The sequence below is a fragment of the Protopterus annectens genome, chromosome 10.part0 (genome assembly GCF_019279795.1).
Source record: "Protopterus annectens isolate FY-2018-M chromosome 10.part0, PAN1.0, whole genome shotgun sequence".
NCBI lineage: Eukaryota > Metazoa > Chordata > Ceratodontiformes > Protopteridae > Protopterus > Protopterus annectens.
Window position 1 is genome coordinate 1,691,043,983 of NC_056744.1, and position 13,423 is coordinate 1,691,057,405.

Consider the following 13,423-nt stretch of genomic DNA (forward strand, 5'->3'; position numbering starts at 1 on the left):
TGCATTGTTTGGCACTTTGAGCTGAAAGAAAGACAGTTTTTTTTTTTCAGAGTTATGCTTGATTCTACAAAGCTCTGCTATAACATCAGTTGAGATACTGGGTATCTTCCTGCTCAACGAGGCCTGTATTAAAGAACAAAATTCAAAATTATCAACAATAAGGTTTAACTGACCCAAATATCTGGGCACACTACTAATGACAATGAAGAGGATACTGCTAACTTCCTTCCTGGCACCCTTGCATAGTGACCGACCCTTGGATAGTGACCGGTACAACTTAATACTCTGATGGAAAGAACTATCAATGCCATTTTTAATTAAGTTAGCCCACTTAAGATGTTGCACCCTTTTTTGGTCCAGCTTCCATTTAAAGAGTTGTCTCAGCAGCCAGAATGCTGTAGTAGGTTATACATAGAATGTACAACCCACACGGTGAACAAGAGGAAATTATGTGCTGCTGACAAAGCAGTGCTAATTTTCCTGAATTTCCATCCTTAAATCCAGGTGGCATTCTTATTAAGGAGGAATCACAAGCTAATTTGTATGCAGATGTAGAAATCTCTCACACAGAAATATTCCAAAGAAAAAAATGAATCCCCTCATGGTGTGAAATCTGTCAGAAATGACAGTAAGATCTTGATCAAGAGTAGACATAATCCCAGAAAGGATAAGGCAAGTTAAGGGGGATCATGGAACTCTGAAGATGTGCAGACAGACAACAGACTAGCCTTTCAGTCTAACTGGCAATCTCAGGAAATGTTTCCGCACAGATTTGCATTAAGTAGGGTCTTGTAAATTTAGAACGTGTCATTGTTTAAAAATAATTCTGAAGCTTAGCTCTTGCAGCTAAACTCCACCTTTTTTCAAACATGCATTTCATCAAATTCCTCTACTCACACGAGACCACCAAAAGGCACTGGTTACGCAAATATGCACACATGGGTCTGCTCCAATCAAGTGTCAGAAATGTATAAATGCTTTCTTTCACTCAAAAAAGGAATACTTACAAATCTAAAATGACTATCAGATCTAAGATGCACATTTTATGATGCTGTGACACCTTGGAGAAAACAATTATATGCTCATTTGATGGCAATAACTCATTTCTATCATTTATTAAATGTCTAAACCCCTTCTATAGGTTAAAAATAATAGAATAATTTGATCTTTGCTAGCACTGTTCATAACTAAATAACCCACATGCAAACAGGATACTGTCCTGCCCCGTTACACAAATATTATCGGGTTAAAAAGGAAGGAAGACAATATGGATGCACCTAGAGCTCGACTTCCACCTCTGGATGACATGAAATTTCTGCTACTGGATTAAGCACACCTCTCTCAACATGTTTTCCCCAAGACTACTAGACTGGGTTAGACAGGCATCACTTATTTTCAGAATAAGCAATTCTATGGAAGGAAACTCCAACAAAGAAATGGCACATCATAGTTACTGGTTCACTAAAGCAACAGTACGTACATGTCAACAGGTGTTGGGCTGCCTTTTTGTTATGACTGGAAATAGCAGGAGAGGGGATTTCACTATCGATATTCATAGCATTTAATTTAAAACAGATGTGTAGTAATGGTGTGCATTCTTAGGTTGGAACACTTGTTTTTGGCAGAATGATGGTACACACTAACCGTTAACAGTTGCTCAGTGGGCGAAATTCTTCAGATGGAGTAATTTTTTACATGCTTTCTCTTTTACAGTTACTTAATATTTTTTGGCAAACCTTCATTAAATGTTAAACACTAAAACTGATTTCCTTCTGAAGGAAGTGGTAAATTTGGGATTCATAGGATATGGTTATCTACTTCTTGGCTTACTTAGTACAAGTTGTCTCCACAGTAAGTCCAATAACCATCTCATTTAACGGAATACAAAAACTCTGTGTATTTCAAACAAATTCTGCAAACCACTGGACTAATATAGATGATCAGACAGCTGGTCTTCCTTCTGTTGAGAGTCTCACAGCACTGGGTATCCTTAAGCAGTACGGTAACTGCTTGCTGCTCACAGATAATGAGCTTTACTTAGTACATACTAAAACATTACATTTTTCAGAAATGCAGGCATTTAACTTACATGGAATCCTCACTCCTCCAAAAGGACAGAGACAGTGGGTATCACACATTCCAAAACAATCTACACTAACCCACTGTAAAATGTCTTACACTATGGCTGTAAAAAAGCTACTGCCAAATCCTCCCAGATCTAAGAAGACTAGGTCTCCGAAAATTTAACCACATCATCTTCTGGCATACTTCCAACAAAGAGTCACCAAGATTTAAATAATTTCAGATCCAGTACGCCAGACTAGTCTATAAATAAAAATGTTTCAGTAATTGATGACCATCTGTCCTCTCTGGGAAAAGGGTGATGGAGAATTGTCTTTCTGATGCCAAGATCTCTGAAGTCTCAGGAGATTTTAAGGTACTTTCACCTGGAAAATATGACTAAGTGGGAGTGAATGACTTGACATGCAAAATGCTGAGGGATATGCAGAGAGGCATGTCAGAATGCTCCATGCAAATCACAAATGCAGGGAAGATTCTGGTCCTGAGAGGAATCCTTCCTTCCTTCCCAAGAATGATGACTATGTACAAAGACAAGATAAGTAGCATCAACAATTGGCTAAATATTTGGTACCAGATCCAATGTGTGTCAACATGAGATGAGATGCTAGACAGTCCTACATGCTCTGCCATGGACAGCCTGCAGCTCTTGTTCCAAGCCTTCAACATACTGGCTAAAGCTTTAATGCAGCCATAGTGCCTTTTTAGGCAGAGACCATCTGATGGACATGCCAACATAACTAATGTATCAAATCCAAAACAGGATTGCATTACGGTGGCTCTGCTTAATGCAAGAAGTCCCAACAACAGATTGCCCAACATTAAGGCCCTCATGCATTTGAAGCACCTCCATGTTTGAGTAATTACTGAAATTTGTTTTAAATGTTAAGAAAGCACTCTTTGCATAGCTAGGTTTTGTATCTACTATGTCTTCAGACTCGGTGGCATCTGTCAATGCATATCCATATTTGTTAGGGACAACACCACCTCTAGATAGATTTCTAGGGACCCATAAACACAGCTATTGTTATAGCCTGTTACAGAACTCCCTCTATGTCTCCTGATAATCATGTAAGGTTCTTAAATGTAATCAATGAACTACCTATAAACAAAAATGTAATTACTTTGGGAAAGTTTAACTACCCATGAACCTACACATCAAGTGTAGGATAAATTCATAAGTGCTTTGTTTCATTAACAAAAGCTCCCTGGAACAGATTAGGAAACCCACTAGAGGGCCTAATATTCTTGACTTGGTCCTTACAAATATTGCTTTTTTCATGCACTATTCTCCTGGTACCTCCCTTCCCTGGTTAAGCCGGTTCATAAACTAGTCACCTTAATGATTAAAGCCTCTAAACTTGAAAAAATATCAATATCTCAGAATTCAATGATTACAAATGTACAACTTTTACCAAATTCTAAGATAAAGTTTCAAGATTCATTTATTCTAGCTTAATGTCAGACTTCTCCTCAGCAGAGAACTACACAAAAAGAGTTCAATGCTCACTAAGATAAACATATACAACTGACAGCATGTCAGATCTAAATATAATGCAAGGTTTAAAATGAAACCACCCCAGTGCTCCACCAGCATAAACTTGGCAATAAAAGAAAAAAATATACCAGATCTAACGACCCTCAAATCAAGGATGATATTAGAAAACTGATGAAAACTTAAAAAAAAAAAAAAAAATATATATATATATATATATATATATATATATATATATATATATATATATATATATATATATATATTATATATTATATATATATATATATATATATATATATATATATATATATATATATATAAAACCTATATATATATATATATATATATATATATATATATAATATATATATATATATATATATATAGGACTAAGTCAGCCCATGAACTGGAGTTAGCATATAGTTAAGCATTATGAAAGAAAGAAATAATACTCAACATTGTTCAGAACTTATTCAGGATGGCACCACTAACTCTTACTCATTAGACATTGCAAATATACCAGCTAACAAATTGAGTCCAATATTCACTCTGGAAATGAGTCAAACCTCACTTATCCCTAAATCCCTCAAACCCCCCTCCCATCATCACCACCAAGGTTCATGTACTAAAGGTACTCTCAAAGGCTAAACATACTTCCTGCATGGTGTATGACAATGTACATGGCTGTTTAATAAGCAGTGCCATGCAAGTACTTGTGGAGGAACTGAACCAATTTAACCAGAGTTTAGCTACTGCCATTTGGTGCAAAGTAGTGATGACCTCACTTCATAACAGTGGCCACATCACTGATCCTGGGAATTACAGGCCCATCAGCCTGATGAGTCTCATATGCAAAGCTATGGAGCACATTGTAACTAACCTGATAAACTACAGCATTAAAAATCTCATCAGGCTAAAGCTGCAGCAGTTTGGCCTTGTCAAGGGTAGATCCTTTCTAATGAATCTGGTTAACATCTTTGAAAAAGAGTAACACAAGCTATTGACAGCAGCCATGCAGTACACACAACATACCTCAACCTGGCCAAGGCCTTTGGCACTATACTAACACAGAAAGTCTGTTTAATGTAGTAATATGAACAACAAAATGGCTGAAGTACAGAACCCATACAGTGCGGGTAGCAGGTTCTTTATCAAACAGCATGAAGGTAAAGAATGGTGTTCCATGTTGGGACTTCTTTTGTTTAGCATTTAATTTTCTTATTTCCAGACTATCAACCAAGACCTCTGGCTAACCAAGTTTGTAAATGACTTCAAACTGAGTCATTGTCAAGTGGCCATTTGATACCCAAAACCATGTGATAAGAACACTGATGTGCTAGTAATGAGTTTAAATGAAATCCTAACAAGTGTTCATAGGTTCATACTAGGCTATCTGCCCGAGGGCATTTACAAGCCTAGCCCATCGTTTTGTGGCTTACGCCACCCCTTTAGTATGGGGAACTATACCCATTATTTTGCTGTGCCTCTGTCGAGCAGTGACACTGAGGTAATCCCTGGGGTATATCTGCGATCTCCCATCCATTGGTCAAGATTTCTCTTGAACAAGGCCAGCGAGGTGCTCTGCCTCACATGTACCGGGATTTTGTTCCACAGCATAGGGAGTCTTTGGGTGATGAATCTATCCCTCCAGCACGTCCTATTAATAGCCGTGTCAAGGTTTAAGTCTCCGCCCTTGTGGCTCTGATGGATCTAGATTTTTGAGGTGAAGCATATTCATCAAATCTGGGTTTGACATGGCCTTGTATGTTAGGCAAAGGTCACCTCTGAGCAAGCTGTTTACTGAATAGAGCTGGAGTTCTTTCAGTCGGGCAGCATAGGACAGATTTTTGAGACCCTTTATCCTTTTGGTGAGGAACTTTTGTGGCCTCACCAGCTGCTGCAAGTGTCGGGTCAGATACATCCCGAATGGGGCATTGTACTCGATCATTGGTCTGATGAGTGATGAGTAAAGGGAGACTATGACCTCCCTTGATCTAGATGAGAATCCCTTCATGATAAGGTGGGCAATGTAGAAGGTCTTCCTAACTACTTTAGCTACATGGGTGTCGAATGACAGACTACTATCAACCTGGGTCCCCAGGTCCCTGATAACTTCTTCTGTGCTCAGTGGATTGCCACCTATTTGGTAGCTAGGGGTAACCTTGTTTTTCCCAAAGGATATGACTATGCATTTTTTGGCATTTAACTTCAGGCCGTGGCTCTGGCACCAGTTATCCGTTTCTGTGAGACCCTTCTGAAGGATATCTGTGTCAGATGTGTTTTCTACTATGGCCCAGTTTGCAGTCATCTGCAAACTTTGTCAGCCATAACCCTCCTGTGTTTGCTTGTACTGAAAAGTAGATGCCAAACAAGAGTGGGCCCAGGACTGAGCCCTGTGGGACACCACTTGTGACAGGCTTTGAGTCTGACATGGCGCCAGCAACTCTGACCCTGTGGGTTCTGTCACTCAGCCAGTTTGCAACCCATCTTGTGATGTATGGGTTAACATTTAAGCTGATGAGTTTTTCAATGATACCCGAGTGGGGTATTGTATCGAAGGCCTTAGCCAGATCGAGGTAGGCTGTATGGACTGCCTTTCCTCGTCAATGGCTTTGGTGACTGTTTCAAAAGTCAACCAAGTTTAAAAGGCATGATCTGCCTTTGACAAAGCCAAACTGGGTTGGATCCAAAGTCTGCAAATTCCTATGTCTTTATTTATGAGGTCCATTATGATCCTCTCCATGGCTTTGCAGATAAGGCTTGTCAAGCTAATGGGCGGTAATTTCCAGGGTCGGTGGAGGCACCGCCTTTGTGAAGTGGGACCACAGTTGCAGTGCGCCACTCCTGGGTACATATCCAGAGGTAAGACTTTGATTAAACAGCTGTCCTAGCTGTGGGTTTAATTCCTCATTGAGTTCGTGGAGCACACAGCCGGGGACACCATCAGGTCCCATGGATGCTGTGTTTTTTGCTTTGGAGAGAGCAGTTCTCACTTGGGCGCTGGAGATGTTTGCGGGGCTGCAATCGCTTGGTATAGATATCTCTCCTTTTGGGGAGGGGAGAGGTTTGCACTGAACCTGTCAGCCAGTATGTTGGCAATGTCTGTAGGATCAGTAATCTTCACATCATTTTGAACTAGTTCTGAGCATATCTGGGAGTTTCCTCCTAGGTTTCTAACATAGCTAAAGAAGGCCTTATGATTGTCTTTTGAGTCTTTAGCTATTTTTCTCTCGAAATTTGCTTTGGATGATTTTATGAGAGCTCTTAGTTTTTTACTTAGTGATCAAGGGTGTCTTACCTTTTAAGGATTTTGCTCTATCTTGTAGTAGCTTCCTCCTTTTGTTGTAGAGTTTGTTTATGGCTGGGGTCCACCAGACTGGACGCTTGCCTTTGGTACAAAGAGTCTTTGTTTTGCTTGGGATTGCCTTATCCATGCAGTCCTGCAGGTGCTGGTAGAAGGCATTTGTAAGTGATTCAGCGGCTTGAGTACTGTTTTCCGCCGGCTCGGATGTAATATCATTCTGCTTGGTAAATTACCCCTCCTTCCAGCATATGACATCAATACCCCACATTAAAATGAGAGTGTAGCTAGAGATATTGGTACTTTGGTTAATAATTCCTTCTCCTTTAATTATCATGTAACAGAAGTCAGGAAGCACTTCCACTTACCACAGATAATCAACAAGGAGATACCTTCCAGATCCAAAGAGGTCACTGCTCCGTTGTATTCAGCACTGATTATGACAATTACTGAATGCAATGTCCTCTCTGGAATGTAACCTACTAGCCTTGTCTAACAACTAACAGACCCCAGAGGCTTCTAACTAAGGAAATCACCTGTTTTATAACTGTAAGCTACCAAAAAAAAAACTGAAAGCACTGTCCCTTTATTCAGTATCTTATAGACTTCTGGAGGGGAGACTTATGCCTTGCCTTTCAAGCCATTAGGGATTCAATGGCCCTTGATCTTTTGAATCCACTAATGGGATAGTCCACAAGGGATCTAAATCTCCACCAAGTAAACAAAACAATGTACAGAAAGAGGTTCACTATAAAACATCTTTCCCACCTCTGGAATGGACTTCTACTGCAAATTAAGCAGTGTAATACATTTCCCTTAAACCAGGAACTGGATGTCTGGGCAGTTATTCATAAATTCAGCCCTGGTCTGACTGGTCTGGCACGCCTTGACAAAGGAGGTTCAATTTGAGGGTGAGCACTGGCAGGTATATATATGGTCGCAAGAGCCAATTGCCTTGCATTTCCTATTATCTGAAGATACCTTGCAGCAAACCCTTGATAAAGAGTCTTGCAATAGGTAAAGGAATTGTATTTGTCTACAACTGCTATGCTACATTATTTGCAGCCACCAGTCAAAAACTGTGTATATAAAAATCAGAGACAGCTTAATGTATGCATCAATAACTCCAGATGGCTTTATATTAAATAAATAGCCCAGCACTCAAACCTCATCCAATGTATCATTAATTTTAAAATGAGATCAATGAAGTGAGCAAGTAAGGAAGTCGTCACACCCAGAGATCTCACAGTCAGTGCAGGTTGAGACATTTAATTTTTTTTGTACTCGAGTTTGTTTTGACATGTTTGGAAATGAATTTTGTTATTTTTCTAGCACTTCGATTCTAAGTAAGTTTATTTCAAGACGTTGGGAGTTAACAAGGCGTGCCTTGATTTAAAGCCATGGATCAGTTTCTGGCAAATGAACTGAAAACAATTAAGAAAACAAAACTAAAATAATTAAAAAATAAGCACATTACTTTACATAATTTAGACTGCTGGGAAATTATCTGAAATGTTTCTTATGTCAGCTGCAAACACAAGACTTCACTTTCCAAAATGAAAGACATGCAATAGCAAAAATCAAAGGTGGACTTACTGATAGAACTCCATTAGCTTTGTGTTTTCCATGTTCTGATGTATCACCTGCCACCGATTCCTCAGTAGTTGTCAGATAGTCTGTGTCATCATCTCTCTCTTCCAGAACCTCTACTTCTGTTTTGATTTCCAAGTTAGTATTAGATACTGCTGAGTGGATTCCTGTAATGCCAGTTTTAATGCATTCAAGATTTTCTTCCATCTCTTTCAGAATTTCTGATGCTTTGCTGTTAAGTTGATAAATGAGTTTTTGTTCCTTGTCATGGAGAAACTGGTGCAGTTTTACAAACTCTTCTGCAATGTATTTTTCCAAATTAACAGCACATTCCTGTGAAACAAGTAATACAGATAAGAACAAGCTAACTTGCTACACATTGTCATACCACAATACCAGTTATGTCCATATATTTACCTTGCATGACAGAATGAATAAAGTTAAGCTGCCTGGAAACAGAGACAGAAGAGCTGATTGCAAAACTGGTGACATGGTTAAGGGGAGGGTTGGTCTTATGGTTAGGTCTTTACCTCAACATGCAAGGTAAAGGGTTTAATTCTGACCTCTAGTTATTGGCTAGGCTTATAAAAATCTGCAGATTGGTAGCCTAGTATTTACCTATGAACCCAGGAACTATGCACCTAAGTAAGCAGTGAGCACATCCGTGTGGCTAGAAGCGAGAAATGTGAAGTCACTGTAATGCTCTATGGAGGACTGAGACCCACGTACATAAATGACCTATATCAAGAATTAGTGTAATGCAACAGCTGTGTTTTCACAGGGAGGTGAAGCTGGATATGAAAAAAGGATAAGGTAAGCCCCACACTGTTTGTCTGTCTCTATGCCAACCTGACTTCTTCTATTGACTCCTGGCAGTCTCTGATGATTAAACTGGTTTTCAGGAATTATGGTGAGCAAAGAGGCCATATTCTTAGAAGGAAAACATTTTCTCCTGCAAGGTAAAATGTGGGTGCAGTCCCCTAGGCAGACCTCTATCGGTTCATTATACAGAAGTTAGGAGGAACCATGGTGGCTAGGCTATATCCAGGGTCACAACAATAGAGGAAAGTAACACCAGTTAGGTTATGCCATCATACACAATGGGCCAGATTCCAAAAGTCTTGCGTAGGTCTGTTTATAGAGATAATAACTTAATTCAGTGTAAGGCCTTAGTCCAAGAACAGATCTTTTAGAATCTGATCCCTAGTGTAAGTAAGTTTATAAACAGGCCTTTCACCAAAGTAAGTTACTTACATGGAGAGCAAGTCTTTTGGAATCAGGAGAGATTTATACAGGGAAAGTCACTTACACCGATAGCAAGTCTTTTGGAATCAGGCCCAATAGGTTAAGTAGGGCTGATAAATACAAAGCTTGATTCTGCAATGTGAAAATCAGTGAATGCTAACAATGCAACAGTTGTGCAGTGACTTAATCCCAGCATCAAATAAGAAAGTACAGTTGTGTAAAATCTAACCATAACAGTACATGAACTTCTATTCACTGCTGCAGTATTTTTTACATAAAGGACCTCCTGCCAATGAAAGCCCAATTCTGGGCAGTAAACCAAAGTCTTAGTTCTTACAGGATCGTACGTCACATGTATGCTCCCCACACAAGGAGTAAGGCATAAAGGTGACGTACAAGTGCACACACTCAGAACTGAAAATGCCCCAGAAGCAGAATGCCCAATGGAACAAGGACAACATGTGCACCCAGAAGGAGAAAAAGGAAGAAGGAGATGAGCCCCTTGGTCAGAAGGGCAAGACAAGGACAAGGCTGGAGTTAGAACAGAGGGGGTAGTAGGAAGGGAAAGAATATTGCAACAGTGAAGAGGACATCTGCTGTTATGGTAAGATAGTTCTATGTCCTTCCATAATCACTACTGAAATGTTCTTTAAACTAAAGGAGAGTACAGGAGTGCAAGAGGAAGGTACAGAAGGGCCCTTTACAAACTCATGCAGGATAGCCCTGGCAAAGCCTGCCCTGGCTCAGGAAATAACATCCAACTTGTAATACTTATTGAAAGTATGAACAGGGGACCAAGTAGCAACCTCAAGGGAATCCTTATCCAGACTCTTGAAAGAAGCCCCAGAGGAGGCCGATGCCCTAGTAGATTGTGTCTTTACTGATGAGGAAATAGATTTTCCATGAAAAAAAATAACAAAAAGACACGGCCTTACAAATTCAGGAGGACATGGTTTGTATAGAAACAGCCAGACCCAAAGTTCTGAGATGAAAGGAAACAAAAAGCTGTTCAGATTTGTGAATAACTTTAGTTTTATCCAAATAATATCTGAGCTGTCTATACAAATCCATTGTGTGAAGAACCTCCTCATTGGCAGAATGTGGAGAAGAAAAAGGAAGGACGATGAATAGACTGATTAGGGGGTGACTCATAGACCACCTTGGGCATAAAAGAAGGATTTATACTAAGAAACTCCCTGTCTCTGTGGAAAACTAAGAAAGGAGGATGAAGTTCAGACACAGGCTTGGCTGAGATGAGAGCCAAAAGAACAGTCTTTCAAATACAGTATTGGGTCCTAGGAAGGAGGAATGGGCTTTCTAGGGAGGCCTGATATGAAGGATGCCGTTAAGAAATTGCTTGACCACAAACCTAGAGGCCATAGGAGGAGTCAAGGCAGAAAAGCACAAATTGCTCACAGGTGAGTTTTAACTGAAGAATATGCCAATCCAGCGTGGAGTGGATCACACAAATAAGAGAGAAAGTACAGTTTTGTACCTACCATAAATGTAGATGTCCGATAGACATGCAACTGCAGTCATAACATGAGGGTTGTCCTGCCTCAGGCAGCCCTCGGTCGGCCGGATTCCAAAGTCTGGGTCCGACGTCAGCTGATGTCGCATTTCTCTCCGACGTCAGAGCGGCTGGAGTACATAAGCATCAGCCGACGCCATCTTCTTCAGTGTTTCTTGCCCCAGATGCCAGGTGCCTTCCAAGGAAGGCTGTAATCAAATTGGAAGACAAAAACAGGATTCCAGAGAAATAAATGAGCAATAAAACAAATACACCATAACAGATATCCCCACCTAAGAGAAACAGGGATAGGATTGGATCCTAGGCATAGAGGGGTATGGAGGGAGGGAAAATCCGACTGCAGTTGCATGTCTATCGGACATCTACATTTATGGTAGGTACAAAACTGTACTATGTCCTTCAAGAATGCAACTGCAGTCATAACATGTGGGTAGAATACCATAGCTTAGCTGGGGGAGGAGGTATGCTCTAGGAAAAAGATGGTGTGGCAATCAAACCCTGCAGGACTGCCGAAGCAAAGCCTGCTCTGGATCTGGAGTATAGAGGGAGATTGTAGTGTTTGGAGAATGTATGCATGGAGCTCCATGTAGCAGCTTCTAGAATGTCCTTAGTAGGCACCCCTCTTAAGAATGCTGTAGAGGTGGCTGTAGCTCTTGTGGAATGTGGTCTGACATTGGCTGGAACAGTCTTTCCATGAAAGGAATAACAAAATCTGATGCAATGTCCAATCCATTTTGAAATCGTCTGTTTTGAAATTGCTTTTCCTTGGACTGCAGGGGCGTAAGCTACAAAAAGTTGTTCAGACTTCCTACTGGCCTTGGTTCTGTCCAGGTAGTATCGAAGTTGTCTGTGAATGTCCAAGGTATGTAACAGTCTTTCCCCCTTATTCTCAGGATTGGGGAAGAAAGCAGGCAAATGAATAGCTTGATTTAAAGAAACCCTAGATACCACCCTTGGCATAAAAGAAGGGTTGGTCCTTAATGAAACCCTGTCTCTGTGAAAAATTATGAACGGTGGTATTGCCATTAGGGCCTGTAGTTCCGAAACCCTTCTTGCTGAGGTAATTGCCAACAGGAAAGCTGTCTTCCATGAGAGAAATTGCAAGCCAACTGAAGCTGCTGGCTCAAAAGTAGGTAGAGTCAGTTTTTCTAGGACAAAATTGAGGTCCCAGGCTGGCACTGGGGCCTTTCTTGGTGGCTTGATGTTCTTGATTCCCCTGAGGAATTGCCTTAGCAAAGGGTGTGAAAAGACAGGAGGATCAGTGTTATATCTAGCTGAAATAGCTGATGCATGTATCTTTATGGAAGAATATGAGAGGCCGTTCTTTAGCATATCCGCCAAATATTCCAAGATGAGTGGGATGTTCAACAATGATGCATCATGCCCCTTGCTGGTATTCCAATTGCTGAATCTCTTCCATTTTGCTAAGTAAACCTTTCTGGTGGATGGTCTTCGAGCCTCTGTTAATACCCGCTGAACTTCCTTGGAGAGAGATAGGTTGAGGTTATTTATGGGATCTCCCAGGCTGTTAGCTGCAGTGTCTGAAGGTTTGGATGCACTGTTTTGAGATTGTGTTGAGTCAAAAGTAGAGGCCATTGGGGAAGGGCCCACCTCCTGGTGTGACATATGCTCCGTAGTAGTGGGTACCAGTGTTGTCTTGGCCAGTCCGGAGCTATTATGATTCCCTTGGGTCTCTGCTTTGATCTTTAGTAGTACTGAGGTCATCAGTGGCAGTGGTGGGAATGCATAGATTGTTAGGAAGTTCCAGTTGAATGAGAGAGCATCTATTTTCCAAGCTTTTGGATGGTATGTCCTTGTGCAGAATTTTTGTAGATGATGGTTGAGGTGAGAGGCAAATAGGTCCACTTCTGGCCTGCCCCATGTCGAAGTGAGTAGTGTGAAGATCTTCGGATGTAACCTCCACTCGTGTGGATCTGTGAAATTCCTGCTTAGGCTGTCCGCCAGCACATTGTCTTTGCTTGGAACAAACTGGGATTGTAACTGGATGTTTAGGCTCAGTGATTTTTCCCAAAGATGCATTGTCAGTCTGCAAAGGGGGTAAGAGTGGGTGCCCCCTTGCTTGTTTATATACCACATCACAGTGGTGTTGTCTGTCCGTATCAGTAAATGGCCTTGTTGAAGTTGGTGTTGAAAGGCCTCGATGGCATACATTACTGCC

General features: G+C 40.8%; 1 protein-coding gene across 5 annotated transcripts in view; it reads left to right on the top strand.

Annotated features, from left to right (window-relative positions):
• The window catches only part of LOC122813901 (zinc finger protein 436-like), a 770,947-nt gene that overhangs the window by 518,309 nt on the left and 239,215 nt on the right, over window positions 1–13,423 (top strand). The window lies entirely within an intron of this gene.